A 26,060-nucleotide genomic window follows, 5' to 3' on the forward strand; every position below is an offset into this window, starting at 1 on the left:
AATTTGGTGCTTACACACCTGAAACTATTTTCAGGGCTACTACTCCTGCAGGCGAAGAAATTCAAATTAATTGCACTGATGGTCTTCATGAACAGGCAGGAATGCTTCTTTTCATAGCTTTTATTCATGTCAGGGAAACTGAAACCATATGCTCGGAAGAGTAGTAGTTGAAAATTGAACAAAGGATGTATTGAAAACATAAATACTGCAATGTCCTTTCAGAGTAGTAATCAGCATTACTGATTTTGTCAGCATCACTAAAAGTGTCATACAACTGTTAGCAACAGTTACTTCCTAAGCATTCTACGGATGAATTAACAAAGAAGAGAAAACAGTTCACCCCAAAGTTGTCAACAATCTAAATGCTGTTACTATATGCCACCAAATGTGCCATGCCAACTATGCCAATAATATGCACGTGCATTTTAGCAAATAGCGTGTTGTATAGTTAAGGCAAAACTACTTGTTGTCTTTTGCTTTATCAGCAGGGTTGGCATCCAGAATCTAAAGCTTCAAAGAGGCACCAACATACAGCAAGCGAGGGAGAAACTCAAGGTTTTGCTGACGCACCAGGCATGGCAGCTGTGAAAACTATATTCACATACAAGCAATCAGACAGGATGACAGCTTATAAGCAAGCTAGTGGCACAGATTTCTTCCAGCTGCGCCACAAAGTGTACACGCATTTCACTTTCATGGCAGGCTACAGCAAGGAAATACTACTTCACTAAGAGTTGACCTGACTACTGATGAATATGCACTACTGGACCACATGATGAATCAGAACATGCAGCCCCACAGACCGTTCTATTGTTTATACACAGCAGTCAAAATAGGCTCCATGAACTGTTGGCGACAAATGCAAAACAGTCGCACCACCACTTTCTCTGTGCTTGCACTAAATGCGTACAAAAAGACCAGTGAGAAGAATGGTGATCGAATGTTGGGAATAGAGCACTGCACGGGCCATAATTATTGGCTCGGCCCGGCCTGGGCCTGATAACGTCTACCGCTACCAGCCCAAGCCCAGCCCGGTTTCTCTAATGCCTGGACCTGGCCCGAGCCCAGGAAAGCTCTCACCTACCAGGCCCGGCCTGGCCCAACAAGTCGGTGGGCCCGGCTCAGGCCCAAAACAACACAAATGCTGTAAGCCTGCTACAGAAGCACAAACATTGTTGTTACTATGAATTTCAGCGAAAAAGCATTAGTGGTTGTTAGAACAGAGGTCTAAAATTCTCTAGTGTCTGCTTCTGTTTGAGTTGGTACTTAATTTTTTTGCCCAGAACAAAGTGCAGTGCCTTGAATGCCACACAAACCAACTTGCTGAAAATAATCAACTCAAGCCGTTTTCCGTCTCTTAGCTTCGGATTTAATATTTGCAAGCTTATGTCGAACAGGCTGTAACATTGCAATCGGATCGCCACAGAAACGCAAAAGGTCGCACGAGACCGCAAGCCAGTTAGGTGTCCGCTTGCGTCTGTTCAAACAGCTGCTTCTCCCGCTGTCGCTTGTCTCTTACCATCTAGCAATAACAAAATGCAGGAAGATCAACTGGGCTTGGATATATTACACAATGAAGATGTCAACTACTACAGGTCCCACACTTCACTGAAACTGAGTGTTAATGCGGTCATATCTTAGACAATTCGTTTAGAGAGCTTTTGTAGAATTAATCGTCACAAAATCTGAAAAAAAAAAGAAAGGACTTGGCAGACAACAGAAAGAAGTCTCATAATTATAATTCCATACATTGTAAAAAGTCATTAGCACAAATACTGAGACCAAAATAGAGAAACTACACTACACGGGTGCATTTATTACATGCACCCTTCAAGGCCCAGATTTGCCCGCATGCACAGTCTCCCCTATGCTCCGGGAAACCCGCGGGAGTACCACAACTAAACAAAACAAATAATACAACAGTTATCAGGAAATACAAGACTCGGTAGTATCGAGCGCAGAGCATTAAAGAGACAAGGCGCATGCTGGGGAGGAGATACGTGTGATGCATTCAGAGCTGAACATCTGGCAGCAAACAGCAAAGACAGCCTCACAGTTCCTGTTGCTCTCAGGCTATATCCGAACGAGTAAAGCAAAATGTTGCTTTATTTTGTGCGTGGACGCCGTACTTATGCTTTATGGTTAACGATTTTGTGAAGCTAAGAAGGCGGCAAGCAAAAGTACTGTGTTTGTGACTTTCGGTGCTTCAGAACTTCAGCTTTGTAAAGAGTGGTATATATGCTGTTTTGCCTGATTTATTCTGTTTTCCGCATCATTTTCATTGTTTGCATGCTCAACCTATCATATGACTTATTACTGAAGATTAACAAGTTTGTACTCTGGAAAAAGTAGAAAGATAGCTACAATATTGTCTTGACCTGCAGTTTGTTAACCCCGTACGTGCTCAGTACGTGCTCACTACACAAGCCTGAGCCTGGCTCAAGCCCGTCAGTATACAGGCCCGAGCCTGGCCCAGGCCCACAACCCAAAGACCAGGCCCGGCCCGGGCTTTCGGGAGAGCCTGAGCCCGTGTAGTGCTCTAGTTGGGAGTACTTTTTGGAGAGGCTTCTCATCATCATCAGCGTACTTATGTCCACTGCGGGACAAAGGCTCCTCCCATTGATTTCCAATTAGCCTTGTCCTGAGCCAGCTGTGACTACCTTTGGCCAGGCAAACTTCCCGATGATGATGGATTTAAATGGCACAAAGGTGTCTGTGGACAAAGACTGCCATGGCACAAGGTATTTTCTTCTGTCCCACTTATGGTTGCCTTCTCTAGAAATCCACCTCTTTACCCGAAGGGACCATTGGTTACCTTCTCTTTGCATCACATGCGAATGGCCTCGACAGAAACCTATATAACATTACAAGAATTTGAGAGGTTTATGAGACACAGATTTTCAGTACAAGACATCACACAGACAGGACAGCAACTCACAAACCAATACACTAGCACAGGCAGCATAGAGTAAGAATAATTGAAAACTGTCGTTAGCCTGCCCAGCACTGAAGCCAATGAGAATCAGTCACCTGGAAACAAAGGGTCTTTTGTTGAAAAGCGCATCATCCTATTGTCACGGTGTTGGTGACAAGAGAGGACCTGTTAGAAGGCAGGGCTCGGCAGCACGTCCTTCAGTTGGCGAGACGGCGAACTTCAACGTCTTTCAAAACGAGAGCACCACGAGCGTCGTCTTCTTTCCGAGCGCCACGAACGCCACCTGGCATTCCTCCCCTCTTAAAAAAAAAAAAAAAAAAACATGCGCAGAAGAGCGCGCGAACACAAGCACACACACAAGCACACACAAGCACAATTAATCACACAAGAGAGGCACGAAGATTCTGGGTGGGTCCCCGTGCCAAATACGGCTTCAGGCGCAAAACATGGACGATCTCTGGACGGGGCTTTCGACGGGTTCTCTGCTGGGAAAGTTCAGCGTCCGGTTCTACCTCGTAATTAACGTCGCTGACGCGCCGCAAGACTTTGTAGGGACCGAAATAGCGGCAAATGAGTTTTTCGGACAAGCCGCGTCGTCGAACAGGTATCCATACCCAAACCTGGTCGCCGGGATGGTAGGAGACTTGTCTGTGCCGGAGGTTGTATCGCCGCGAGTCTTTGTCTTGTTGCTGGGTGATGTGAATACGGGCTAGCTGACGAGCCTGCTCGGCTTCGTGGGTAAACTCCTCAGCGTCAGCAGAAAGATGGTCATCGGTTGCGCAAGGGAGCATTGCGTCGAGCATCGTCTGAACCTCCCTGCCGTAGAGGAGGCGGAACGGTGTGAAACGGGTCGTCTCTTGAACTGCTGTGTTGTAGGCGAATGTCACGTACGGTATGATCGTATCCCAATTCCTGTGTTGTACATCGACGTACATCGCCAGCATGTCCGCCATAGTCTTATTAAGCCGCTCTGTCAGCCCATTTGCCTGCGGGTGGTAAGCAGTAGTTTTCCGGTGGGTCGTCCCGCTTAGCTGAAAAATTTCGGCCATCATCTGGGAAGTAAATGAGGTTCCTCGGTCGGTAATGACGTAGGTCGGGGCGCCGTGCCGAAGTACGATCTGATGCACGAAGAAATCCGCAACCTCGGACGCTGTGCCACGGGGTAAGGCTTTGGCCTCGGCGTATCGAGTGAGGTAGTCTGTGGCAATGATGATGTACCGGTTGCCACCCGAGGACAAAGGGAACGGACCGAGAAGGTCAATGCCGACCTGATCGAATGGGGCGCGTGGTGGTGCAATAGGTTGGAGGAGTCCCGGAGGCTTGGCGGTCGGGGCCTTACGGCGCTGACATTGCCGACAGCTCTGCACATAGCGTTTGACAACAGTGGCGAGTTTGGGCCAGTAGAACAGCTGGCGGATTCTGGAAAGCGTGCGAGAGTATCCTAAATGGCCAGAGGTTGGTTCGTCATGGCACGCAGAAAGTATTTCCTCCTGAAGTGTTGTCGGCACGACGAGGAGATACGCGCGCGAACTGGAACCAGGGTTCTTCTTATAGAGCACGCCTCGTTGCAGGGAAAACGACGACAGGTGTCGAGAAAAACATTTAGGAACGGTGGCTGGCTGGCCTTCCAAATAATCGATGAGGGGTCGTAGCACTGGATCGGCGCGTTGTTGGGTTGAGAAATCAGAAGAATTGATAGCCCCAAGGAAACTGATGTCGTCGTCCGTGTCGGGGGTTGCGAGTTCGACAGGCGCACGAGAGAGGGTGTCGGCGTCTTCATGCTTATGTCCGGACTTATAAACAATGGTGAGGTCAAACTCCTGCAGGCGAAGGCTCCATCGCGCCAGGCGTCCAGACGGGTCACGCAGGTTGGTCAACCAACACAAGGAGTGGTGGTCAGTGACCACTTTGAAAGGGCGTCCATAAAGATAGGGGCGAAATTTCGCAGCAGCCCAAATAATGGCGAGGCATTCTTTTTCTGTCGTCGAATAGTTCATCTCTGCGCGTGACAGAGCGCGGCTTGCATAAGCGATGACTCGTTCAACGCCATCCTGGCGTTGCACGAGAACCGCGCCGAGGCCGATGTTGCTGGCGTCGGTGTGTATCTCAGTGTCACCTCGCTCATCAAAATGGGCAAGAACGGGCGGCGTTTGAAGTCGCAGGCGGAGCTCGGCGAAAGCCATTTCTTGCTCGTGGGACCAAACAAAAGGTGTGGTGTCACGGGTGAGGCGAGTCAGCGGTTCTGCGAGGTCAGCGAAATTTTCGATAAAACGCCGATAGTAACTGCAGAGCCCTAGGAAGCGCCGAACAGCTTTCTTGTCACGTGGCAGTGGAAATTCCGCAACCGCGGCCAGCTTGTCGGGGTCGGGCTTCACGCCGGCGGCGCTGACGACATGGCCGAGAAATTTCAGCTCCTGGTAACCGAAGTGGCATTTTTGGGGCTTCAATGTCAGGTTAGCTGAACGAAGGGCTTCGAGGACCGTCCGCAGGCGATCAAGGTGTTGACTAAATGAGTCGGCGAAAACCACCACATCGTCGAGATAGACTAGGCAACACTGCCATTTAAGACCAGAAAGGACAGTGTCCATCATCCGCTGAAATGTGGCAGGCGCAGAACAAAGACCGAAAGGTAGAACTTTAAATTCATAAAGGCCGTCGGGAGTGACAAAGGCCGTCTTCTCACGATCCCGCTCATCGACCTCAATTTGCCAGTAGCCACTTTTTAGGTCGATGGACGAAAAATAACGAGCGCGCCGAAGGCGGTCGAGAGAGTCGTCAATACGTGGCAATGGGTAAACGTCCTTCTTCGTGACTGCATTCAGCTTCCGGTAATCGACGCAGAAACGGAGGGTGCCGTCTTTCTTTTTAACGAGGACGACCGGCGAGGACCATGGGCTGTTGGAAGGCTGAATAACGTCATCTTCGAGCATCTCCTTAACTTGGGACTTAATGACTTCGCGCTCTGTAGACGATACCCGATAGGGGTGTTGACGGATCGGGTGTACGTCATCGTACGTCACGATGTGGTGCTTGGCTATGGTAGTTTGACGCACTTTCGACGAGGAGGCGAAACACTGTCTGAATTCGAGCAATAGTGCACACAGCTGCTCCCGTTGGCTGGTTGACAGCGCGGAGTTGACATCGAGGCTCTCGAGGGGAAAAGGAGGCTGCACTGGTTCTGAGGAGAAGCACTCGGAAACATCGGAGATGCGTTCGATAAAGGCTACGGAAGTGCCGCGAAAAAGATGCCGATGCTCGTGCGAAAAATTGGTAGCAAGTACCTGTGACTGGCCACTGTGAAGATGGATCAGACTGCGGGCCACGCACACGCCTTGCGTCAACAGTAATGACAGGTTGGTTTCGGCGATGGCGTCACCGTCTTGAAATGATTCGCACTCAACCGTAATGAAGGCGCTGGTTCGAGGCGGCAGGGTGACTGTGTCCGTAGAAACTCGAAGTGTCTGGCTTGGTCGCGGCGCGTTGGGGAGGGCGACAGCACTCTCAGTTGAAAACGTGACCTTGTTATCGCGTAGGTCAATAATCGCCCCATATTCACGCAGAAAGTCGACACCTAAGATGAGGTCGCGCGAACAGTTATTCAGAACAAGACAGCAGACGACAAATGTGGACTCCCGGATTTGAACTCGGGCGGTGCACATGCCGAGAGGTGCAATCAAATGACCGCCCGCAGTGCGAACGTGTGTGCCAGCCCATGGCGTGAGAACCTTTTTGAGGACGGCGGCGAGCTGGCTGCTTAAAATCGAATAATCAGCACCAGTATCTAATAACGCTCGAACGTGGCGACCATCCAGCATCACAGGTATGTCTAAGGAAAGCCGCTCACGAGATGCAGGCTCCGGAGAAGATGATCGGGCACAGGCGTCGTTGTCTGCAGGCTGTGCCACCGGTAGTTCGTCGGCGTGGCGTGTGCTTTCTAATGGGGTCAGTGCGTCGGAAGTATCGGAGAATGCGGGCGTCTGAATCGGTGAGGCGCCGTCATGTGTCAGTGTCGATGTGTCGAAGCGAACGGGTACTGCGGACCTCGGAACCGTCGAAGCGTCGTTATGTCGAGGGAGTGTCGCTGTGTCGGAGTGAATGGTGACCGCGGACTTCGGAACCCGCGAGGCGTCGGCATGTCGTGCCCGCGGCGATGGGGGGTCCCCCTCAGAACGACGTCCAGCGAGCCCACCCCCTAAGGTCGCTGGTTGCAGTTTTCCCGCCGTGGGCTGGGCGACCGCCTTGCGCCGCCCGGGAAAAACTCGCGGTAGAAGGTGAAGGACGACTCCCGGGCGATGGGGATCGAGCCCGCTGGCGACGAGACTGTTGCCAACGTTGGTCTTCAAGAAAATCCGCAACGGCCCTGGGTCGTTCGCCATAGCGGGGTCGAGGAGAATCGGGGGGAAACCCTTCGAGGCCCAGACGGCGGTAGGGGCAGTGCCGATACAGGTGACCTGGTTCCCCGCAGTGAAAGCATAGGGGGCGTCTGTCGGATGTGCGCCACACGTCGGCTTTGCGCGCGGACGGTCGGGGAGCTTCCACGTACTGCAGCACGGGTGCAGGCGGCCCCGGCACTTCAGCAGGAGCCGGAACGAAGGACGCCGGTGCTGGAGCAGGGGACTGCAGGGCTTCGGCGTAGGTGAGACGACGGTCAGGCGCGAAAGGAGGAGGGGATGGACGAGCCTCACCGGCAGGTAAGGACGGCCGGAGCACTTGCTGCACCTCCTCGCGGAAAAAAGGTCGCCATGGAGCTTTGAGCTGTGGTAGGGGCCCCGTACAGCTGCCGGATTTCTTCGTGCACAATCGACCGTATGAGATCGCGTATCCGGGAGGCATCGGTGCCGTGGAACGGTAACTCGCTGGAAACGGAGGCGGCGGATACGGGTCGATCGTACGCGGATGCTCTTTGCTGAAGAACCCTCTCGATCGTGGAAGACTCAGTGAGGAACTCGGCGACAGTCTTCGGAGGGCTGCGGACAAGGCCGGCAAAAAGTTGCTCCTTGACGCCACGCATGAGATGGCGCAGTTTTTTGTCCTCGGGCATTGCAGGGTCCGCGCGTCTGAAAAGGCGCGTCATGTCCTCGACATACGCTCAACATTTTCATTGGGCAGCTGAACGCGAGATTGCAGAGCGCGTTCTGCCCGTTCGCGACGATCCGAGCTGCCGTATGTGTCTAGGAGCCGACGCCGGAACTCACTCCAAGAGACCAGCTGATCTTCGCGGTTCTCGAACCAAATCCGAGCGCCGTCCTCCAGGCTAAAGTAGACGTTCCGGAGCTGGGCGGCGTCATCCCACTGGTTGAATGCGGCAACGCGCTCGTAGTGCTGCAACCAGTCTTCCACGTCTTCAAAGATGTCGCCGTGGAAGGACTTCGGGATGCGGGGGTTCTGAGAGCGTGAAGTAGGGTGTCGACGCCCCAGGCATTGGGATGCTCAAGGCAGGTTGCTCCGTGGACATACCGGATGGAACAGGCTCGGGGGGTAAGCCTCGAATCCGGCGGCGAGTACGGTGAACAGGCGTCGTGACGGGAATTGGACTGGAGCTCCGACTAACGGTTGGGGTACGGGACATGAGATCGATCCGACCTCCACCAGATTTGTCACGGTGTTGGTGACAAGAGAGGACCTGTTAGAAGGCAGGGCTCGGCAGCACGTCCTTCAGTTGGCGAGACGGCGAACTTCAACGTCTTTCAAAACGAGAGCACCACGAGCGTCGTCTTCTTTCCGAGCGCCACGAACGCCACCTGGCACTATTCTGTTTGGATACAGCGACCCCATCATTGGTCTCTTCTGGATTTCATTAGATCAGAAAACCTTTTACATTTCGTATAATCGTCCCTATTTATGGCATGAAGCAATAAACACCACTCGAAAATAAAAAAACTGGAAAAAAGCGTTATTGTTCCCTTTGTTCCAGGAGAAAATTGCTTTTGGAAGCACAAGGTAGTATATGTAATCTTGGCAGACAGCTTCCATGAAAATCACGCTGCACACATGAGAAAAGGCAGTGAACAAGCCATATTATGTAGTATTCAAGAGTGGCTGCAAGTATTCTCCCAAAGGTTCTTCTCAGGCACCCTCCCATGATAAGGGTCAGGTGCACCCCAGACTATAAGGAATTAGACAGCCATTCTTGCTGAGACAAAAATCCTCATTCATGGAGAGAAATAGAAAGCTACTTAACTCACCCAAGAGAAAACCCTTTCTTGCATTCAGAAAATATGGGAAGAATGTTGTTTCCAACAGCAAATAGCTACTTTTCACAGGTGCTACTTCGCATTTACCAACTCAATCTGAGGCTCATGCACTTTGTACAGAATTCAGAAGTAGAGTAATTCATTTTGAACAGGCAGTGACACAATGAACACAATGACAAACTGGGACAAAGACTGCCCTTTATTTCAGGTACCTTTTTCCCTAAATCTGAAGAATCTAGTTAGTTTGGTGATAGCCCTTCCCGTAGATCCACAAGCAACATGCATAATTCAACAAACTTTTCTCACTTTTTAGACAAAGAATGTGTGGCTTGTATTATGCATTAAGTGCTCAAGCAATTTCTGCTGCTCACACATCACTGCTTGCAAAGAAGAGCAAGGTCCTCAGTCCGCATTAGTTCTCGAAGCAACTAACCAAGACAGTGGTGAGACATGCACAAGTAGTAGTCATCAGCAAGCGTGCATCTACTACAAAACGAGTGCTTCTCTTATTCACTTCCAATTGGCTCTGTCCTGCACCAGCCACAGCAATACTATCACACTAAAAGGCCATCCTCCTCCGCATTACATGTCCTTCCCAAGCTCATTTCCAACTATTAACTTCTGCTAGGAGACCATTAAGTCTAGTTTGTTCTCAAATCCGCTGTTTTAATCCTGTCTTTTAACTGTAACCCGCATTTTCCTTTCCATAGCTTCTGCTTTTTCTGTAATCTAAATTCAAGCTTCTCATTAGTCTTCAAGCTTTCTCATTAGTCTCAGTTTGTGAAATAGCCATAAACATATGGCCTTTGCCTGTGCTTTCTTTCTAGCTACACTAATCACTTCACTCGTCATCAGAACAGAGGCAAGCCCCTTTGATATTTCATGGCATCCTGGATTTCAATGGACTGCAACAACCTAGCATGCCCAGTGCCACTGAATGTAGAACACCAAACATTGTGACAGATTTGCCTGTCTGGTTGGGTTTGAAAACTTATAATAAACTACACATCTCCAACCAAAAATTTTAAATTTAACCCAACAATTCGAAGCCGACTCGGCTCCTTCATCAGGGGTGACTAAGGGCAGTACCTAACGTCTTTTAGGTATGGAGGGGAGCGGGGTCAAAGGAATGACAGCTGTGATGCGAAAGGCGCGGGGGAGGGAGGTTTAGGCTGTTAGTCACGCTGGCGCACTGCAGGGAGGTGGTGAATGGCGGCTTTCTTTCTTTAAGTTGAAGAGCGAAGTCCCTATGCATATACTGGGGACAGGTTTCCTTTTGTGCGGTTAATGTTGTTCGGGGTAATTTGGATATGCCTGGATTCCAGAAGGAGCCTTTGTGGTAATTTCTTTCGGTTCCGAGGATGCGGGTTTCTTCGAAGTTCATTCTATGGTTGGAGTCCTCGGATGTTCGGCTACTGGATTGCACTCTCTTGCGAATTTGCGGACGTCATTTTTATGTTGCCAAATTCTTGCTTTGAAATTTTTGGTTTCGTCGATGTAGCTTGCGTCGCAGTCGGCGCATGGAATTTTGTAGACAATGCCTTGGGCTCTTTCTCTCGGCGGCCGGTCTTTGGGAACAGGTAGGCAAAGCGCAACAGTGTTTGTGGGATTGTGCGCAACCTGGAGACCCGATTTTTTTAAGATTCGGGCGATGGTTTCGCTGACACCTCTGACATAAGGTAATGTGACGTATTTTGGTGGTGGCGTAGGTCTTTGTGCATTGATTTCTGTGCGAATGCTGTGTTTTTGACGTCGAATGGTTTTTTGAATAAAGTCTTTTGGGTAGCCGTTCATGATTAGTTCTTTGAATATCGTGCATTGTTCTTTTTTTCTGTCAAGTTCTGTGCTGCACAGAACTGAAAAAACACGTCAAAAACGTCAAGAACACAACATTCGCCAAGAAATCAACGCACAAAGACCAACGCCACCACCAAAATACGTCACGTTACCTTATGTCGGAGGTGTCAGCGAAACCATCGCCCGAATCCTAAAAAAAATCAGATCTCAAGTTGCACACGAGCCCACAAACACTGTTGCGCTTTGCCTACCTGTTCCCAAAGACCAGCCGCCGAGAGAAAGAGCCCAAGGCATTGTCTACAAAATTCCATGCGGCGACTGCGACGCAAGCTACATTGGCGAAACCAAAAATTTCAAAGCAAGAATTCGGCAACATAAAAATGACGTCCGCAAATTCGCAAGAGAGCTCAATCCAATAGCCGAGCATTCCGAGGACTCCGACCATAGAATCAACTTTGAAGAAACCCACATCCCCAGAACCAAAAGAAATTACCAGAAAAGGCTCCTTCTGGAATCCTGGCATATGCAAACCACTCCGAACAACATCAACCGCAAAAAAGGTAACCTGCCCCCAGTATATGCCCAGGGACTTCGCTCTTCAACTCAACGAAAAAAAGCCGCCATTCACCACCTCCCTGCAGTGCGCCAGCATGACTACCAGCCTAAACCCGTCCTCCCCCCATACTTCTCTGATTCAGCCTGTCCTATGCCAGCTGTGGCCACCTTATCCCCGCAAACATCTTAATCTCATTTGTCAAACGAACTTCCTGCCGCCCTCTGCTATGCTTGACATCTACTGGTATCCAGTCCGTTACTCTTAAAGACCAATTATTTTGCCTTCGCATTACATGCCCTCCTCAAGTCAATTTCTTTTTCTTGATTTCAACTAGGAATGTCATTAACCTGCGTTTGCTTCCTGACCCACTCTGCCCTCATCCTGTCTCTTAATGTTACACCTACCATTTCCTTTCCATAGCTCACTGTGTTGTCGTCAAATAAAGTTGAACCCTTTTCATCACCCTCCATGTTTCTGCCCCATAAGTAAGGGTAAGATACAGCTGTTATATATTTTTTTTCTCTTGAGGGATATTGGAAAACTTCCATTCATGGTCTGAGAAAGCCAGCCAAATGAGTTCCAGCCATTCTTATTCTAGTTATTTCACTCACGTGATCTGAATCTGTGGTCACTAAGTGCCCTAATTACACGTATTCCCTTACCACTTCCAGCAGCTCGCTAACAATCGTAAACTGCTGCTTACTTTCGAAACTGTTCAACATTACTCTGGTTTCCTGCATGTTAATTTTTACATCAATCATTCTGCTCTAAGTAACTGATTGTGCTTTGCAATTCATCCCCTGAGTGACTTAGCAAGGTTATGTTATCAGCGAATCGCAGATTACTAAGGTATTCTCTATTAACTCTTGTCCTCAGCTGTTTCCAAACCAGGCCTCTGAACACCTCCTATAAATAGGTGATGAACAGCATTGGTGAGGTCGTGTCTCCTTGCCAGACACCCTTCCTTATTAAAACTTTATTGCTGGTTTTATAGAGGACTACGGTGGCTGTGCAGCCATTATAGATATCTTCCGGTTGTTTTACATAAGGCTCATCTACACCCTGATTAAATAATGCCTGCATGACTGCTGGCTCAGGTTTCGACTCAGTCGGATGTTTTCTCGTTATCCATGAAGGCTACATATAAGGGCTGGTCAGTGCGTGCGCACGTGTGTGAATACGTATAAGAGTACACCGATTGATCTATATAAGTATCCCTAAAGATGACATTTACCATGAGCAGAATGACAATTACTGGGTGATGAACCTTAATTAACCCTACCTCTTCAAAGTTGTTTTAGGTCATTGCCTCCTCAAGTTGCTTTTTAGTGCTTGCTCGATTGATAACATCTCCTCTGCAATGCCAGCTGGTGCACTACTTGGTCATATGGCTTACACACGCATCATATCCTCCTCACATGAAATAATAGGATACTAAAAACGTCCACCTACATAATGCTCCACAGCAAGCAAAGTACTTACATATACCACACACTCAAATATTCGAGACACGAATATGCACATGCAATGAAGAACCGTCATCAAATACGTATCCAATCAATGTACTACAGTCCCTTCAATGCCATGCTACGAAGTTTCTACACTCATAATATTCTATATGATGGCAGCATCTCTTAACAAAGAAAATAATCTGGTCTGTGAATCTCGCTGTTCCTCACCATATCTTCTGCTTATTTAACATGTTTTTCCACAGCTCACCTCATTAATCACCATATCTTGTTCTCCCAGACAACAGATTTCACCGTATATCCCATTCCTTCCCAGTTGCTCACATATGTTCCTGCAAAATATTCTTGCAGCATCTTCTTTCCCCAGCGGAGCTGCTGACTGGAATGGCCTTCCTCGAGACATCACATCAGCAAACTGCTCGTCTAGATGGGAAGAAAGAAGTAATAATTTATCGTTCATGAGAAAAATATTGATATCCTGCTCCCTATGCAATATAGTAATACTTCATTGATATGTAAAAAAAAACTGCAAGAAAAACGTATTATTTGGGAAGACATGATCCAAATTAACCGCCTAATTCTTTTTTAATTTGACTGTTGAAAGATGTACAAAAACATTTATTGACAATTTCACTTCACAAAAATGTCAGAATTTCTTGGCACAAGATCTGAAAATATCCTTTTCTAGCGCTCGCAGAATTCAGACCGCATTTACGCTGTCTTAAGCTCGGAAGGAACTTCGTAACGCATCCGGTCCGTCGGCGGCAATGACCAAGGTAACAAAAATATCTTTCGTGTCATTTTCGAATGCTTCGCCCCTTTGCATCTCAGTACTGCGGGGAAGCCACCGCAGCAGCAGACTGTCGAAAAAAAGTGAAAATTGGTTTTTGGGATAGGAAATGACGCAGTATGTCTTACATCTCGGCGGACACCTGAACTGCGCCGTAACGCCTAAGGGATTAGATAAAGGAGGGACAGAGTCAAGAAAGAGGTGCCGTAGTAGAAGGCTGCGGAATAATTTCGACCACCTAGGCGCCTTTGCGCGTCGCCTCCATCTAAACGCGGCCGCCACGGTCGGGTTCGAACTCGGGTACTCCGGATCAGTAGCTAAGCGCCCTAACTGCAGCGTTTCAGCTTTTAGCGCGTAGATCTGACGTTCGGAGAAGCCGTACGCGCTGTCACACTAATTCAGGATTGGTCATAGCTCATGATGTCAGAGCATAGTCAACCAATGTGAGCGAGGTATGACGTCAGACACGGCCAAAGAGTCGAGTCGCATGCATCCGTCTCGGAGCCATTTTCTTTTTAAAAAGCGCTCCTTCGCCGCTTCTCTATCCCCCCCCCCCCCCCCCCCGCCCCACCCCCCAAACTAGGTCATGCCTCCCTGTCAGATGACTCGACGTGTCAACCAGAGAGCAGTGAAAACTTTCCACATGCTGACTGTTGCGCAGCTGGCACCCCACCAGCCCGGCCAACCACTGAGTACGATTCAGAATCACACGCCATGTCATGTGACAGGGTGCATGACCTGGCTGGGGGGGGTAAAGAATCGGCGAAGGAGTGCTTCTCAAAAAGATTGTGGTTAGTGGGGGTTTAACGTCCCAAAGAAACTCAGGCCATGAGGGACGCTGTAGTGAAGGGCTCCAGAAATTTCGACCACCTGGGGTTCTTTAACATGCACTGACATCGCACAGTACACGGTCCTCTAGGCCGGGATCGAACCCGCGTCTTTCCGGTCAGCAGCTGAGTGCCATAACCACTGAGCCACCGCTGCAGCGCTTCTGAAAAAGAAAGAGGCTCCGAGACAGATGCAGACGTACACTAATGGCTTATTTATTAATTTGCTTGTAAATACTGCGAGCCATGATTGTGGACCAAGCAGGAGGGGCACACAACTGAAATATAAAAGTCATAAAACCACCAGCCGCAACAGCTACAGTCATATACAGGACATCACAACAACAATAATAGGAGCCATACAAAAAATCCTCCATCTCCTTTATGAAATATTTCGATTTACAAAAAAGCCGAAGGAAGAAGATTTCACTCCATGACAGTAATCCCAGGGGTTCATGATAAATTGGGGCTAATGAATGCTCGTGTAAAGTTGTGTTATTGTAATGCTTGCGAATTTCACCCAATTGAGAAGATCAGTACAACTCTTAACAATGCACTGTAGGAGTGTGGCAGATACTTTCCAGCCACTTTGGAATTGCAATGGTGCTAGTTATAGATAAAAACACCACCCTAAGGATGTAATTTTTTTTACAGACTGTATCCATTTTACTTTGCCAAGCTTTGTCGCCAATTTCGCAAAATTGGGAAGCTCTGGCTTCAGGTTTCCTGAGATGAAACGTTGAAGTAATGCTAGACCTGTAACTTTTCTCCTTACTTCTAAGGACTGTAAATTATTCTTTAGAATTAATGCCCTTGAAGAATCTGTCCTTCTATATTTACCATAAATAAAATGAACTGCTTTTCGCTGTACACGCTCCAGTTGAGCACTGACTTTTTAATTATGTGGATCCCAGACTGCTGCTGCACATTCAAGTCGGGACTTAATACAAGCCTTGTATACCGTGATTCCAGTAATGATGGGAGAATTTCTAAGTTTTCTTTTAATAAATCATCATTTCTTCATTGCGGATGAGGAGACGTTAGAGCAGATGTGAGGACCAAGTGAGTTTGTTAGTGAGGGTTACTCCGAAGTATTTATAGCTCTCCACTTCTAAAATATAAAGGTTGTGAAGTATATAACTACATAGCCTGGGAACTTTTTTCCTTGTGATTTGTAACAATATGGTTTTATCTTTGTTAATATTCACACCCCCGCACACTCACCATTTTGTGATTGCTACTATCGTTTTTTGTAGTGACAAGTATAGTTATAATCACTTATTATATCCTTCAAAACAACACAGTCATTGGCAAACAGCTTTACAGATACATTGTTTTCAATTTGTACTTGTGGAGTTGCGAAGGAGGGCTAAGTGACTTCTAACGCTGTCGCTTGCGGCTTCCTAACAGTTGGTTAGGAGTTTGCAATTTTTAAGCAGCGTTTCCCAGCAGCGCCCCGCTCGTATGTATGCGCGTCGCTGGGGTTTATAATTTATGTCGCGTCCCCGCAAAAACGGCTCTCTTGAGTGCTAGCGCAACATTTTTATTTTTGAGGTTGTTGGCGACGGTGGTGGCGGTGGTAGTGGTGGTGGTTCTTCGTCTCCTCGCACCTAGGAACCGCAGAGAAGGCACCACGGTGGATGATTGCATGCCGCTGCATTTCAGCTCTTTATGTCCCGTGCCTTCATGTTTGGTGCACTTGTATGTTTGCGCATGTGCGGGTTGGTCAAGAAATGTAACATGCGACCACGATTTGTCAAAATATTAAACATAGGAGCCGGAAAAGCATGTTAACCGCTAACACATTCCCCAGAAAAAAAAAATAGTGCGACTCTATGGGAGATTTTTAATGTCCGTGATTTCGAGCGTACGAACTGGTAAATTGAACGAACTGGGAATGTATCAACGCGGTTTTGCTGTAACTATAAATGGCGGGACGTGTCGAAATAAAATGATAATAATATGATAAAAGATGGTTCTTAACCATCTTAAGCACACACCCTGCACATCACAGCCACAAGCTGTAAAAGCACTTGCAGCTGCATCATTCTGATAGGTATGGCTTTGTCTTGGGACTCTACAGATTCTTTGTTGAACTAGGCAGGATCTGGCACTGCTCCACATTCCAAGCCTGCTTGCTACCTGTATTAGGAAACGAAATATGTACAGAACATATAATGAGATTAGTTTTAAGCATTGGAAATAGAATGATGATAACAGATAGTAAGAGCAAGTAATTCACAAGGTTCACCTCTCTAATGCTAGCCTTTGTCCTTCCCAATTCAAAGGGCAATGTGGGTAGCGCAGACAAGAGTCTGAATGGTACGTGGCTCCTTTAGGTAGCATTCATGAGCAGAACCACAAGTGTCTCAATATTACCATAACTGTCTTGACCATAGCAGATTTACCATAAAAGAAATGTTAACACTGAGAACAAGCCCTAGTTAGCTATAGAAGCTTCAGAGCTGCAACCTTTCAGCATATTCATAGTCCATCATAGTAGTGAAGCAGCTAAAGAGATTAGCTGCTAAAAACAAAAGTCCATGGTTAAAAACTAGGCAGCAGCAGCTATCTTTCTCATCGAGGTGAAACACAAAGATATCAGTGTGTATGTCACATTCACCACCATCATCAGCAGGCTACATACACAGAAGGGAAAAGGACTCTTCCACTGATACCCAATTTGCCCTGTTCCGCAGAAGATGTGGCCATCCCATCAAATGTTCAGATCGCATTTGCCCATCTATCTTTTTACCGTACCTGACTGTTTCCCTAGCCCTGGATTCCACTCTGTTACATTAATAGATCATCGGTTATCTGTTCTGGATGTTACGTTTGTCTGGTCCAAGCCCATATCTTCCGCTTGATTCCACTAGGATGTTGATAACTCAAGTTCAATCTCTAATACAATCTGCTGTTTCCTCTTAATGTCACCCACATCACTCACTCTCCTTTCCATAGATCTGTGTGCTGGGTTAATACAATATAAGCATTCTTCCCTATACTTGAGGTCGTGAAGCACTCTTGTATAACGAATCTCTACTGTCCTTCCAAAAATCTCGAGTTGCTTGTCTCCTGCACTTTTCCCTCTGTTTGTGACATATCCTCTATAATCGCTTCAGTTTAAATGAAAATTTCCATTTCCTTGTTTGCACCATTTCCTGCATTAGTATTATAATTTTGGCTACCATATAAGTTCACGTGGAAAATGGTACAAAAAATTGCTTCTACCATACGAATTGCAGTGAGCCTCTTTCCAGAATCCCCAAGAGCACAAGCATTTATGGGATACAAACTGATTAATGTCAGGATCAACCTGTAAGAGCAGCACACATCAAGAAATGCACACAGAATTTTTCTGCTGTCTTACCTACCATATTTAAATTTCTCACGGCACTGTTGCCTTTGTCCCTTCTACAAACATGTATCTCTGCACACGCCTAATCCAGACTTTGCTCCTTTCAGGCTTTCTGGGTGCTTTAGTGCTTGCTGAGTTCTCTTCATGTTAGTACAATTTTTTACTTTGCATAATTACCTTCCACATATAAATTTTGATGGTTCTGCATGTTCTACCTTATCTAAGAGGTCTGAGACTTTCATGCGCTACCACTTCATAGTATGATGCATCTTGTTTCCTTGGAGAGCTTGCCAATATCCTACTTAGCTAGTGTACCTCCTACTTCAACTGAGCGCCGTGGAATTATGCTGGGAAGGTCATCACATTTACCTTCTTCATGACAACTTTCCTCCACTCTCTATTCAATTCAGGCTGATTCTAGACATCACGACTGTACAGTCACTACACCTTACCTCCTCTAGTCCTTCTACAGCCTGCATGGTGCCAGGAAGGGCATTCATTGTCAAGTCTTTTTCATTACTTGTCTCCCCACTCAGTCACTCCATGTTTACCTTTTGTTTGCATGCCTGCTTCTTTCGAACTTCCATACTTTGACTTCGAAGTTGCCCATCAGTACAGTGTAGTGCATTCTTACTAAATTCAAGGCAGAGAGGTTAGCCTGTGCTACGATTCTCTAGTATCATCATCATCATCATCATCAACCTGACTACACCCACTCCAGGGCAAAGGCCTCTCCCATGTCTCCGCAATTAACTCTGTCATTTGCCAGCTGCGCCCACCCTATGCCTGCAAACTTCATAATCTCATCTGTCCACCTAACCTTCTGCCGCCCCCTGCTACGGTTGCCTTCTCTTGGAATCCACTCCCTTACCTATAAGGGCCAGTGGTTATCTTGCCTTTGCAGTACATGCCCTGCCCAAGCCCATTTCTTCCTCTTTATTTCGACTAGGATGTCATTAGCACGTGCTTGTTCCCTCACCCACTCTGCATGCTTCCGGTCTCTTAATGTTACACCTATCATTTTTCTTTCCATGGCTCCAAGTATAAGGCTAAGTATAAGGCATAGTATAAGGCTGGAAAATTACAGCTTAGGTTTACATACTATTTATTTATAAACCTCTCTTTCCATATTTAATTCATCACTGATATGACATCTTTACATTTCCTTTTAACCACCTTGCCAGTGACTGGGTGTTGGTGCACAGGCTCGCAGTATCTTCAACTTTCGGTTTTTATTAATCTTGATTATAATGACAACCACCTCCTTATGTACCCGTTATTTAGTGTATACATTGCATCAGTCCTCATAACATTGTTAAGCGCTACGATGTCCCATTCACTGCCCGATATTCTTCAAACAGAACAATTAGGCAAGACTCACTGGATAAGATTCTTGCATTGAACACTGACAAGTTTAGTTTCTAGTGGGGACTCTTATAAAAATATCTGATAGCATTTTACGACAACCAATGGTACCGTGGAGCACCTTGTAAAGGAAAGCAATATCCTGCTTTTCTCAGCGCTACCAAAAAAATAGGAAATAAGTGAGACGCAACTATGAAAGAAATGCTCACTGAGTGAAGAGCTATATAAGCATGCTCCCTCCACAGAACAGGAATTGGCCATTGATACTGTACTTGGCTGCCACCGCCGCCTTTGTGGATTTGTGAGTTAACCCTCGGCCCTCCGTCCCCAGTGGCTGTGGATGAGCTGACCAAGGTGGCGGTCATGCCTCCGATGTAGCGAAAGGTGCTAAGAATTGTTGGATCTGGACAGGCAATCATCGAATACAAGCCTGAGAAAACAAACTGTCTTTTAACGAAGACACACTGGCCATTGTAATCTCATCAACAGACTTCTATATCTACGCTACTACAAGTATACAGATTGTGACATGTATTTATCTTGTTTGTTATTATGATTTTTCTTGTTGTGCACTGATGTTTTTTCTATCTATCAGCACAAAACTGGAGGTGGCTGCCACTATTATTACGTTTTCATTGCCATCTTTCCTTCTTTTGCACACTATATCCACTGTGTCATTTAACTTCTTGTGTGTATCGTAGTGGTCTTCTTTGTCCATTGTAGTGCTCTTCTTGTAATGTGCACTGTCCTTGTAGACTGCTGTGCTGTTGTTTTGCAAGTGAAACAACATTAAAAAATAGCCTCACTGACCCTCTGAGTTGTTCATTACGAATAGGCAGCATAGCATGTGCAATTTCAGCCCTGAACCGACTTTGTTTTTAACCAGTGGTTGTTTTCAAACATTTGAAAGCAGTCGCTCTTTCACATGAGGCAGGCACTCTAACCGGTGCAAGGTGATATCAAGTGCACATCAAAACAGCCTAGGAAGCCTAAAATTATCCAGAGCCATCCATTACAGAGCAATTTATAGACTAGTTGCTGCTTCGACATTGTAGAGACCAAACTCATTATTTCTATCTCTATCTTTTTACGTTGTTAAGATGCTCTTCACACGGCTGCAGTGGTTTTAACATTTTACCAGCACGTCATAGCTGAGTTATACAGAGGTGCCGTAAGAAACAAATATTAATGCCATTGAAACTTTATGATGCATTAAAAACATAGACATTTGCTGCAAGTTGACAGATACATACTTTCATGATGCCTAGCAGAGGAACGTGAAGCACGAGTTGCTGCATGCTCTGAGTTTGCGCAAGTATTGGTGATCATGCTCCTAGTGGGTAGGAATCAAGAAATTGTAGCTATCTTCCTCAGTAATTTTCGGACATATGTATGTCAATGCCCGAGGATCTGTGCAACACAAAACAGATTAAACTTCTTTCACCAGCATCAAGAAATCTATGTAACCACACAGTACAATTCTTTCAGCTCCCAATTCTAAGCTTAAAAAACTGTTAGCAACTATGTAGTACCATAAAAAGTTAGATCCCATGGGAGTGGCTGCCGCAAAAAATCTATGTCTAACATTCCATAGCTCACCTTCTGAACACAGAAATGAATGAAACAAGTTGCACTGTAACATCTGCTCCAGTGGACGAAATTTGTGGCAAGCATCTCTGCAGGCATGATGTTTGCATTGGCTTTGGCATATGTGGAGACTGTTCCTTGAAAGCACTTATTCCAAGGGCCTGCATGACCAGAGATGGTACACTCTACACAGTGCTCTGACGGCATTGACACACCCACCTAGACTCCACACTGTATACAAAAACCATCCCTAAAATACACACACATAAATCAGTGCACAGGATTTTGCAAAAATGCATCAATGCTTCTGCTAAAAGCACACCTGCCTTATTCTTTACTTGTGGAGGAAAAAATGGGCCATTTCTGTTGGTTATTATTTTTCGGCAAGATTCATAACATAGACACAGTTATATGTGTCATGTGCTTTATTATAAAATCCATTTCAAGCAATAAAATTAGGTTCTAGAGTGTAATTTATTATTTAATACAACATTTGGCAAAAAACATGTCAACAGTACTTATATGCTGTAAGATGAAAAGCAAGTATAATTTAAATTGCTTAAATATTCAAAATGTTTCCTGTTAGTTTGCCTGAAAAGTATGAAAATTTCAGTGTTCTAGATTAAAATTTGGGATCACAGGGTCTGTTGTGGTGCAGATCACAGTGATCACTGGGTCTGTTTCAGCGCAGATGACACGAGTTTGAATTGAGTGGCTCAAATGATCCAATATATTTTTTCTCGGCAACAAATGCGTCTTTTGGGGTTGGACAAACACCAACATAGCCTGAAAGAGCCATAGAATCAATTCTTATGGAGAACAAGAATTGCAAGTTGTCGTCTCTGTGTCTGTTTAAAGAAAACAAACTTGCTGAAAATGTATAACAAAAAAATTATTTACACTTAGTCTGCTTATGAGTGGAAAAGCGAAAGCCAAAACCCTTTCCGTGTCCTTTCTCCCTCCATTTTTTATTCTTTCTATTTTCTTCAAATTTCATATTTGTTTTTTTTTTTCATTGTTGTTTTTATTTCAATTTTGTGTTATTTCTGTATTTTTATTTTTACCACTTATTTTTATTTTGCCTTTTCTTCTAACATTTTTAATATTCCTTTGATTGACAAGTGGGACGGACATTTCGTGCACACGTTTCCTGCAGACAGGCCTTGCGCACACCCATGAGCCAAGGCTTTTTCCTTCATATATCAAATTTAAATGCCTAAAATCTACACACAAATGCAAAGCACAGTTTCAGCTTGAAAGCTTTTCCAGATGAAAAAAAGAAACTTAACTGCCCAGACTCACATGGCACAGGAGCAGTTTCTTTATGTAAAACAGACGCATGAATGCAACATTCCCATCAAAGCAGAAAAGCGTCTTCTGGATATGACCCTGCAATGAATAAGACCAGAAAAACATGCCTGCTTCACTCCAGCAAAGATGCAGTACTTAATAAAAGCTGAATGATGCTCGCGAAAATAAGCGAGCCCATAAACGGCCATCCTTGCACGAGTAATATGTTTATTAATCAGCTTAAGAGTTCTTGCTCAGGATGTCAGTGGAGTTGTTGTATGCTACCGGTGGGATTAGCCTTGCTTGTTCTGCCAGCAGTTGCTCCACCGTAGCGTCACTTATATGTTAATAATGACCTAAAACCTGTCGGACCTGCCCTGCTATGCGCACAGTAACTTATAATAGTCATATTCCACTCCCGCAGTCACCATCTATGCACATATTCAGGATGTGCACTCACACTTATTTATGTTCAGTCAAATGATATGCCAGTACTGAGAGAAAAATTGCAGACTATCGCGTCATCAAGATTTGATGTAAGCATGACATGCTTTGCAGTACCGGCGTATCATTGTCTAGGTTGGTTTATAGATACGGTGCTAGCCGCATTCTCTCAGGGCACCTCCCTGGCGTGGCTCACTGCTTAACGGACCCGTTCAGCAATGCCAAAATGGCGTTACTTTCCACCGGCAATGTATACACTACCGAGGGACTTCCTAGGCGTTTCTAACAACGCTCTTATCTAACGCGGCAAAGAAGAAAAGCACGAATGCTTGCGCAACACTCCCAGAGGAGCAGTCACGGATGCATGCGAGGTGCCCGATTCCACTGCCCAAGTTTTAACAGGAATGCGGAAAGGTCATCTCTGCAACTGCGGAGTCGTGCACTTATACTGGGCACAGGCCATATCGCGATGCTGTTCAGTATCAATTGCATGTTCCTGGCTATCCACAACACGATGATCATTGCAGACCTCCGAGCAATCGTCACAAGGCATGCGCAGTAACGTGCGTACGGATGTATTAACTTCAACGCAAGCGTTAGTTGCATCCGGTTCTACTGGCTGACATTGGTGATCGGCAGATGTAGTGTGACCAGTTTCATCACTGGAAAACAGAAAGTGACCAGACGTGTCAATTTAGGCGGGACATGTCCTTGTTCTGCAGGTCTGGTCCCGCCGTTCCGCCAGCATGCTTGCGGGACGGCATTTTGTCCCGCCTTCGCTACACTGGCTACACCTGCTCTGCCTAGCTCCACCAAACCAGCCTATATAATGGAAGAAACAATCCCTAGGCAGGCGCTCATAACTCCAGAGTTCAGTCACATCGGTCTTGATGAGAATGCTTTATTTGACGAAGCCTGTAACGTTTCACATTATGTCACGACTGAAAAACTTGAGGAATGGAAGAGCCAGAAGAAGCCGGACAGGGAACGGCGGGTGGATGTTCTCCAGCACTTTGAGACGAAAGATGTGCCGTGCAACATGAGGGCAATTATATATTGAGTACTGCATGTGCATGCCAGGAATAAATGCACCAGTGGGGAGGGCGCTTTTGTTGATGAACAAGCTGTGGTCTGCAGAGAAGACGCAGTTTCAAGTGACGACACTTAAAGCGCTGCTCATGCTCAAAGCGAATGGGCACATGACATGTGAACCGTACCACGGACACATCTACAAAACTGGATTGCTGCAGAAAATCCATTCAAGCCAGAAGTATTAGATGTTTGCGCCATCTAGGCGAAAACTGGAGGAAAAGAAATGCTGCATGATATGGATAGAAAAAAAAAGTGAATGTCTAAAATACTACCCGTGCCATTCAAAGGCCCCCCACCCACGTCCCGCTTATGTCCCGCTTTGGGGTCTGGGGAAAATATGGGCACTTTACGCAAACGCCAAAAGTTCGATGCATTCGTCTACGCGCCGGTTCGTCAGCCGTCGAATCTGCCGCCACTGACTCATCATCTTTGACGCATCCGAGACACGCTCCTTTCCGAAGAAAGACGAACCGAATACTCACCACTTTAGAGGTTTGCTGCCGCCATTTCAGCTGTCTTCGAAGGTGCTCGACTGAAAACGTTAGTGCACTGCAAGGACAGACCTCGACCGATAGGAAGATTCATGCGCCGTTCAACCGGGCTTGCGCAAGCAACAAGTGCGGCCGTGTCGTGCCTTCTTGTTCTCTGTCTTCGTTTCTTTGCGCAGTTAAACATGATTCCCTACCACCTCGACCAGTTTTCCGTTCTTATCAACAAGTACCCCAAGTTGCCCATGTACGCATGGCAAGTACGAAAACTTTGGCGCCAAACAGACAGCCAGCAGCTGGGATTGGCTTCATGAGGCTTGTCGAATGCCAATTTTGTTTGTTCGTGATTTTCTATAAGAGCCACCCTACTATAAGTCTTCAATACTGAGGAGCATGTGGTTCCCGTAGCGCACCGGAGCGATGAAAACCGTACAGGTAGCTGGCAGTAAGAGTGTACTACGTGGCATAAGTTTTCCAGCGGGAGCATATGCAGCGCGTAGAATGCTTCTCAGTAAACCGGTGAATTGTTCGAGCTGAAATTTCGCCCAGGAATGGCATTTCTTCGGCAGAATTGTTTTATACCAGATTTGTTGGGGTACCTGCCTGAATCGACAAGAAAAAGTCGTTTATTCGCATCGTCTGGGATGACGAAGAAACGAATAAGGCCGCTTTTTCAGCGAGTGTACTGGTGGCGCCATCTCGTTTCTTTGCCCTAGGTCCTGGAGATTTGGCAGAAGAAGTGGGGGTTGTTTTTGCGGGAGGTTTGAAGATGCTGTACAATGAATGTTTTCACACACGCACGCACGCACGAACACACACACACACACACACACACACACACACACACACACACACACACACACACACACACACACACACACACACACACACACACACACACACACACACACACACACACACACACACACACACACACACACACACACACACACACACACACACACACACACACACACACACACACACACACAACAGTTACGAAGAAGGCACTACGAACCAGAAGTTATACACTTATAAATTAGACTAACATGCTTGAAAACACAAGGGCTTACTGACGTTTCGACTGTGGACGTCTTCATCACAGTGGTACTCAGGTATATGCTTTTACACCAACAACTATCAATGCCACTTTTACATAAGGTCAAGAACAAGGCAGAGCATGCACTGGATGCGATATCAGTATCGCGGGTGATGGTGTATATGTCAATGAAAGATACATTAAAAATTTAGAATACCTAAACGAAAGCACAAATGTGGGAAGCATAACTGTTAATTACCATGGCTGACAATACAGCGCGCCAGGACGGTTGTTCAAGTCAGCAGAAACAGTATAAAATTTGTATATAAGATAATTGTAAAATAGTGACTTCTATTTATCGAATGAGCGACCGGGAATCCTGATGTGCTTAAATAGCGGTAGGTTGTGGAGAGGAGCGCGGTGAGCTTTGTGGTTGTCGAAGCGTAATCGAACAGGGGTTTCGGTTTTCCTCTGTATTGCTATTGGACACAGAACACTCCAGCAAGTAAATTACGTTCGAAGTGTCACAGCAGAATGTGCCTTTAATTTTGACTTGATAATCAGAAGTGAGCCAGTCACATGTGAGCAGATTTTGCATCTCGGCTTATAGCAAGGGCGGCCGCCTTCTTCTGCCAGACGATTAGAAATTTTGGGGGAATTTAGAAAACACGCAAATTTTTTGATAGTCTTTATAGACTGCCCCAGGCGGATCAGGGAATATTAATTTTAGATGTTCTTTTTGTCCTATTATGTTATGATGCCTAATAAGAATGCCGGTGACGTCTGTGTTCATGTGTGTTCAATCGTCAGGGCGCTGCCTCTTGAATTA

At 46.3% G+C, this 26,060-nt stretch overlaps 1 long non-coding RNA gene across 2 annotated transcripts; it reads right to left on the minus strand.

The window, feature by feature from the left end:
- Positions 1–102: 102 nt before the first annotated feature.
- On the minus strand, positions 103–24,469 carry LOC144113387 (uncharacterized). 2 transcript variants are annotated; one of them, XR_013310766.1, is made up of 6 exons: positions 24,187–24,469; positions 22,181–22,267; positions 20,891–21,039; positions 16,569–16,710; positions 13,202–13,374; positions 103–1,522 (listed from the first exon to the last, which is right to left on the minus strand). It is a non-coding gene; the product is annotated as an uncharacterized LOC144113387 (long non-coding RNA). The 2 variants fall into 2 exon arrangements; XR_013310765.1 differs by having other exon boundaries at positions 103–1,685.
- Between the last annotated feature and the right edge of the window lie 1,591 nt (positions 24,470–26,060).

The sequence above is a fragment of the Amblyomma americanum genome, chromosome 1 (genome assembly GCF_052857255.1).
Source record: "Amblyomma americanum isolate KBUSLIRL-KWMA chromosome 1, ASM5285725v1, whole genome shotgun sequence".
Lineage (NCBI taxonomy): Eukaryota > Metazoa > Arthropoda > Arachnida > Ixodida > Ixodidae > Amblyomma > Amblyomma americanum.